Here is an 8,012-nt window from a genome sequence, read left to right as displayed (position 1 = left end):
ATACATACGTATAGAGAGGACTAGACACGCTAGTTAGCTAGTAAGCAAACGAAGGAAACAGAAGATCGTCATGAACATATATGCATACAGAGAGAAGTGATATCGACCACCTCTCCTTCTCCGAGAGATTGGTCGAACAACAAGTTCTCGTATATCTATCCGACACTACTAGCTACATATATACAATAATTATCTCTTACAAATATAATCATACAGACTCATGGTCCACATAGTATTCTCCGTCTTCAGCGATCACTTGGTCAAGAAAGAATGCCGCCAATTCCTCTTGAATTGCTCGCATGCGAGCTGGTGCTAGGAGTTCATCCCGCTTCCGAAACATCTAATTTGAAGAAGGGGGTCAATACATATATATATGAATGAATGAAACTCAATACAAATGATGGCAATAAAATAAAATTGTGAATGTTATTATTTACGTACTTCATATTGTTCGTCAGAGTACCCGCCCCGCTCACAGGTCGTGTGGCGGATGGACTCGCAGACGTAGTATCCACAGAAATCATTCCCTTTTTCCTGCCACAACCACTTTACAAGAAATAGAGGTCAATCAAACTGATAAGCAAGAATGCTAAATGGTATTGATGAAACTAGCGCTTGAATCACTAGGAGATGCGCGGAACATGCTACTATAGTACTTACTTTCGGGTGTCTAAATTCCAGCTCCTTCGGCAGTCCCGGAACTTTTCTGGTGAATTTTCTCCAAACCCTGCCGGACAAAGAAAACAATTACTTGATATCAGGAAATGAACAAAGTTGCTGATATGGTGGATAATGATCGATTTAACTTACTTCTTGAGGATTTCAGTCATGTCCGCATACTCCTGGGGATCTTTTCGTTTAGAGTCCAAGACGGTTACTACTCCCTGCTCAAGCCTAATCTCTAGGAGAATATAGTGGAAACTGCACACGCATGCATAACTCATCAATTACATTACTATAACCTGGACTAATATATAAGGGAAACCGAATATGCACAAGACAGTAACACTCACTTGAAGTTGTAAGGAAAGAGTATTATATCTTTGTTTTCATTTTTTTGAATGATCGTAGCAAGTTGGCCTCGGTATCTCCGGGACGATGTTGAACCTCAGTTGCATCTATGAGATATGTGTTAACGAACCCAATATCACCGATTTGTCTTTTCTTCAATTCGGCGATCTTCATTCTGCATAATATAGTGAGGATAATTATAAATACATGCAATGAAAGAGATGAGCTATATAGAGAGACTTAATGACAGAAGTAGTAGTACTTACAGACAGTAGCAGGTGATCGTTGTTTTATCGAGGGCCAATTGATTGAAAAACTGATAGAACTCCTCAAATGGAATAGGCAACAGTTCAATTCCAACGAGGTCATGCTCCGGTTTAACTCTCGCATACAAAGTACTCCTCCCCCCAGACTCTCTGCAGATTTTCAAGTACCAATCATGTAATCTTCGCATCATCGTTGTTAAAGATTTTTCATCTTTGACGAGAGGCTTCCCGTACTCGTATCTGTGTATCTGCACCTCCATGGGATCATAATGTACATCGTCGGGCAGGTAATCGTCAACATTGCCATAACCGGGCACCATCCTCGGATCGACGATGTCGCTAGGCACCTTGAGGGGGGGGCACGATTGCTTCGCTTGTTCGCCGAGCTGGGCAATTTGTTTCCCAGCTGCTCGTCGTTCTTTCAGCCTTTGATCACTGACTGTACTTCCCGACCGCTCTGCTTCGGCCCATGTCTTTGCAATAATGCGCTCATAGTTGCCTTTCGGCGGAGACTTGGGTGGTTTTGCCAGGGCAGCCAGAGTGCGCTTCACTTTCACCGGATCTACCTTCTCCTCCGGAGGTGGATGTCTCTTTGCTCTCAACCCTTGAAACCAGTCATCCACTTCGGTTCGCGCGATCTCGGCGTTCTCCTCCGGGGTCCTCTCATATGGTAACTTCTCTGGAGTCTTCAGAGAAGGACCGAATCTGTATGTCCTCCCGCCTCTGGTTGTACTGCTAGACGCCGATCGAGCAGACGGAGCGGTTGTCTTCTTTACTTGCTTACGAGGCGGAGGAGAAGGACTACGACGCGCCGGAGCAGCTGGAGCGGCGGCAGGTCTCTTCCGCCCTTGCTGACGAGGCGGAGAAGGAGGAGGCTGGCTGCTCGGGCGCGTCGGCGCAGGCGGAGAAGGAGGCGGAGTGCCGCCACGCGCCGGAGAAGGAGCCGGCCGAGGGCCCTGATCGTCACTCGCCGGAGGAGGAGGCGGTGGAGGAGGCGGAGTGCCCTGACTCGCCGGAGGAGGAGGAGGAGGCGGAGGCGTCCAGTTCGGAAGGTTGATGAGCTCCTTCCGCCATAGGCATGGAGTCTTCAGAGCAGACCCCAGCCGAGTCTCCCCTTCACCGGTAGGGTGGTCAAGCTGGAGGTCCTCAAATCCCTCCGTTATTTCATCCACCATCACCCTAGCATATCCTTCTGGAATCGGCCGGCAGTGAAAAGTTGCGCCGGGTTCAGTAGGATAAACAGAGCCAACAGCCGCCTTGACCTTCAAATTCATCCATTGCGTCATAAGGTGGCAATTTTGAGACTCCGTGATAGCATCCACGGGATAGCTGGCAGGAGCCATCAAGGCATGCTCCGGCTGAAGCAGCTCGGTGGAAGCCACGCTGCTTCTGCGCTGAGATGGCGGGGTAGCTTCGGGGGAGGCTTCGGCAGTACGTTTGCTGCGATTTGCTTCTCGTTCCTCTATCGCGTCTACCCTTGCTTGCAGCGCCTGCATTTGGGTCTGCTGCACTTTTTTCCTCCTCTCATGGGATTTGTAACCGCCTGCGTCCGGAAACCCAACCTTCCACGGAATGGAGCCTGGCGTGCCTCGTGTCCGTCCAGGGTGCTCAGGATTCCCGAGGGCCATTGTGAGCTCGTCGTTCTCTCTGTCTGGAAAGAACTTCCCTTGCTGCGCTGCTTCGATATACTGCTTAAGCTTCCTGACTGGTATGTCCATTTGATCGTTCGTCCAAATGCACTTCCCTGTTACAGGGTCCAAGGTTCCGCCAGCCCCGAAGAACCAAGTCCGGCAACGGTCTGGCCAGCTAATTGTCTCTGGTTCGATCCCTTTATCAACCAGATCATTCTCAGTCTTGGCCCACTTAGGCCGGGCTACGAGGTAGCCACCTGACCCCGTGCGATGGTGAAGCATCTTCTTCGCAGCATTTTGCTTGTTTGTCGCCGACATCTTCTTACTCTTTTCCGATGTCTTGTGGGCCACAAATGCGGGCCAGTGATCTCTGATCTTCTCATATCTGCCCTTGAATTCTGGTGTCTCATTATTTTCGACAAACTTATTCAGCTCTTTCTTCCACCTCCTGAATAGTTCTGCCATCCTCTTAAGAGCAAAAGACTTGATTAATTGCTCTTTAACTGGGTTCTCTGGATTATCCTCTGGCGGTAGGGTGAAATTTGACTTCAGCTCAGTCCAAAGATCATTTTTCTGCATATCATTGACATAAGACACCTCAGGGTCTTCTGTAGCCGGCTTAAACCATTGCTGGATGCTTATCGGGATCTTGTCCCTAACCAGAACCCCGCACTGAGCAACAAATGCGTTCTTTGTCCGGAGGGGTTCAATCGGTTGGCCGTTGGGCGCGATTGCTATGATCTCAAACTTTTCATCCGAGCTCAACTTTTTCTTCGGGCCTCGTCTCTTTACCGAAGTTGTGCTCGATCCGGAGGGCTAGAAAAAAGAACAAAGACTTAATTAATATGTGTACATACCAAAACAATGAATGCATCAATCAGCTAGTCAGCACAGGCTTAACTAATATATATACCTGGCCGGACTCGGTTCGGTCACCGGAGCCGTCATCACGGTCTCCTTCTTGCACCGGCATTGGGTCACCGGAGCCGTCCTCATGTTCTTCTTCTTGCACCGGCATTAGGTCACCGTAGCCAGCTTCTTCACCCTCTCCTTCCAGACCATCGGTGTCGTTGAGAAACAACGAGACGACATCACTTCCTTCTGCGATTATGTCCCTCAACAACGCTTCTTTTGCTTCATCTCGGGCGGTGTCCATAGTTTCTACAAATATTTACAACATGGCAATTATTATTCAAACATGACAGATGGATATATTAGTGCCAAACATAGAACTAGCTACCTAATCATAGTAAGGAATCATATATATTAATTAGTGGCCTCGACCCCCCCCCCCACGTGTTGAAGCTATCGGGAGGGGGTATATATCGACAACGACGACACTACATCTATATGTCCCTCGACGACCCTCGTTCCCGATAAAAAAAGAGGAAGAAGAAGAAAAAAAGAGGAGAAGAAAGAATAGAGGAGAAGAACTCCTCTATTCTTTCTTCTCCTCTTTTTTTTCTTCTTCCTCTTCTTTTTTATCCTGTTCTTCCTCTCATGTTCGAGAGGATCGTCGAGGGGTCGGGAAGGTTGCCTAGTGTCAAAGGATTCAACAAAACCATGTCTTCATCATTAGGCGAAAGTAACATGTGCATGATGGTACGAAGCTCTCCAAAGTTATTTTGGAACGGAGTCCCAGATAAGGATAATTCGCTTTTTGGTACAAAGTTCAGCAACACCTTCCAAATATCGTTATTTGGAAGGCCTTTGCTGAAATTCATACAAAAAGGCAAATTATCCTATCCGGGACACCATTCCAAAATAACTTTGGAGGACTTCGTCATGCCCTGGTTACTTCCGGCTAATGATGAAGCCATGGATTTCTTCAATACTTTGACACTAGGAAAGTAACAGGCGCATGATGGTACGAAGTCTACAAAGTTGTTCTGGAACGGAGTCCCGGATAGGATAATTCGCTTTTTCGTACAAAGTTCAGCAAGAGCCTTCCGAATATCCCTATTTGGAAGGCCTTTGCTGAAATTCGTACAAAAAGGCAAATTATTCTATCTGGAACTCCGTTCCAAAACAACTTTGCACAACTTCGTACCATCATGCCCCGGTTACTTCTGTCTAAGGATGAAGCCATGGATCTTTAATACTTTGACACTAGGCAACATCTCGACCCCTCGACGACCCTCGAACCCTCGGTGACCCTCGAACCTCTACCCTAGTTCCCAACCCTCGCCCCTCGAACCCTCGGTGACCCTCGAACCTCTACCCTAGTTCCCGACCCTCGCCCCTCGAACCCTCGGTGACCCTTGAACCTCTACCCTATAGTTTCCGACCCTCACCCCTCGAACCCTTGGTGACCCCCCCCCCTCAAGTCGAAGTTATCAGAGAGGGGGTATATCGACCCCCCCACCCTCATGTAAGAAGAGGAAAAAAGATCGAAGAAGAAAATAGAGGAGAAGAAGAAAGGAATAGAGGAGAAGAAGAAAGGAATAGAGGATAAGATCGAAGAAAAAAAAGAAGTCTTCCTCTTCTTATTTTCCTTTTTCCACTCCTTCCTTTTCTTCTTCTTCTTCTTCCTTCTTCCTCTTTTCTTCCTTTTCCTTATTTTACTTTTTCCTCTACACTAACCTAAAATCGATATCTACTAATTAACAACCTAAATAAAAAATGAATACATATATGAAAAAAAACATCATATGAAAAAACATTTTTGACATATTTAGCATATTTTAAATTTTCCTAACTCTTTTACAACCAGAAAAATTACTCCAACTTCATGACAGTACCCACAATCCGTTTCACCAAAAACCTTCTGATCCATAGTTCAAAATTTTCAAATTTCATTCAAATGAAATTTGAATCGGATTCAAATAACTTGTTGAAAACCTATTCTAAACCTCTCCAAAAATTCTAAAATTTTGCCATCGACTTTGTCTTGCATCAGTACCTCACCACAATTTTTTTTAAAAAATTCCAAAAATGCCCAAAGCCATCTAGCATTTCATCAAACACCTTCTATATGGACAAAAAAATTCTGAAATTCCAAAAAATTCAGAAAAGTGGACAGCGCGTTGCTGCTGCTCCACTTCTCCTCTCCTCTACTTCTCCTCTCCTTCTGCTCTTCAATGCATCGGGGCCGGCGGCGACCATGGAGCAGGGGCGGAGCAAGGGATGCTCGGGCGCAAGAGTGGCACTCGAGAGGGGGGCTCACTTTGAGGGGGACGGCAACGGCTGGAGTCCGGCGACGAGGACGGCGGGCTCGGGGCGGCACGCGATGACGGGGACGGCAGCCTCAGGGCAGCACGCAGTGACGGGGACAAGGAGGCGGGCTCGGGGAGGCACGCGGCGATGGGGACGAGGGCGGCGGGCTCAGGGATGCCGGCGACGAGGACGGCGCGGGCTCAGGGAGGTGACGACATGGCCCGGAGGGCTCGGCGGTGACGAGGATGAGGAGCAGCTTGGCGGCGTCGTCGGAGGAGAGGACAAGGAGATCGATCGAACTGAATCGAGAATTTCACAAGTGTTGGCTTATATAGCCAGAGCATTGGTCCCGGTTCGTGAAACCAACCGGGACTAATGCCACCTTTAGTCCCGGTTGGTGCCACCAACCGGGACCAAATGCCAATTTTCAGCAGCCCAAAGGGCGGGAAGCGGCGGCCTTTGGTCCCGGTTGGTGGCACCAACCAGGACTAAAGAGGGGCATTGGTCACGGTTCGTGCCACGAATCGTGACCAATGCCCCCTTTAGTCCCGGTTGGTGCCACCAACCGGGACCAAAGGCCTTGTGCTGCCCCGCGCCCAAAAATTTAGTCCCACCTTGCTAGTTGAGGGGGCTCGGGAGTGGTTTATAAGCGCTGCTGCGCCCACCCTCCCGAGCTCCTCTCAATTGCAGGCTTTCGGGCCTAATCTGTCACTGCAATGCCTGTGGGCCTACTGGGCCTGCTGCGGGCCTGAATCCTGGCCCATGGTAGGGTTTCTAGTCGTATTCAGGCCATGGTGGCCCAGTAGGTGGCATTTTTTTGTTTTCTTGTTGCTTTATTTATTTTGTTTTGTTTTTTGCTTTATTTTTTAATTCTTTATGCTTTTAGTTTTAGAAAAATTATAAACTTCTTGTTAATGCCATTAGTTTTCAAATTTTATTTTGTGATTAACTTTACTATAAAAATAGTTTTTTCCTGTTTTTTGATTTGTTTTTTGCATTATTTATTTTCTTTTGTTTTTTGCTTTAATTTTTAATTCTGTTTGCTTTTAGGTTAGCAAAATTATAAACTTTCTGTTAGTGCCATTAGTTTTAGAAAAATTATAAACTTTCTGTTAGTGCCATTAATTTTCAAATTTGAAAACACTTCTTTAGTTTTTTTGTTTTCTTTGTTGCTTTATTTATTTTATTTTGTGATTAACTTTACTATAAAAATTGTTTTTTCCTGTTTTTTTGATTTGTTTTTTGCATTATTTATTTTATTTTGTTTTTTGCTTTAATTTTTAATTCTGTTTGATTTTAGGTTAGCAAAATTATAAACTTTCTTTATGAGGGCATCTATTTTCACTTTGAGAGGAGCTTAACAAGGCAGAGAGGGAAGGGCTTATACATGGGTGTGAGCCCCCTTCGGTTGGCGAGGTGGGACTAAACTCGGCCCGCAACGAGGACCAACCCTTTAGTCCCGGTTTGAAAGTTGGCATGGGCCAGGGACTAATGGTCATGGTATTACGAGGGCCGAACCATAAGACATGAAAGCATTTCAAATGAACTCTGCAAAGTTGAAAGTTGGGATGGTATCATAATTTCACCCACATAGCATGCGCATGTACAAAACGGACAATGGTAGCATGTTCATGTGTTACAAAGTTGCGGGAGAAAGTCTTCACTTTTTCTTCGCTTGTGTCATTTGCATATTGCGCCGTAACCATGGATAATCTTCATTGTTTATCAGGATGCTTGGGTCAGCCTTGACATTGAAGGGAGGAATTTCATGAAACTTTTCATAATCTTCAGACATGTCTGTCTTGCCGTCCACTCCCAGGATGTCCCTTTTTCCTGGAAGAACTATGTGGCGCTTTGGCTCATCGTATGATGTATTCGCTTCCTTATCTTTTCTTTTTCTCGGTTTGGTAGACATGTCCTTCACATAGATAACCTGTGCCACATCATT

This window comes from Triticum aestivum, chromosome 2A (assembly GCF_018294505.1).
Source record: "Triticum aestivum cultivar Chinese Spring chromosome 2A, IWGSC CS RefSeq v2.1, whole genome shotgun sequence".
In the NCBI taxonomy this organism is placed as follows: Eukaryota; Viridiplantae; Streptophyta; class Magnoliopsida; order Poales; family Poaceae; genus Triticum; species Triticum aestivum.
The sequence above is the reverse complement of the archived record's forward strand: the minus strand, read 5'-3'. Positions refer to the sequence as shown.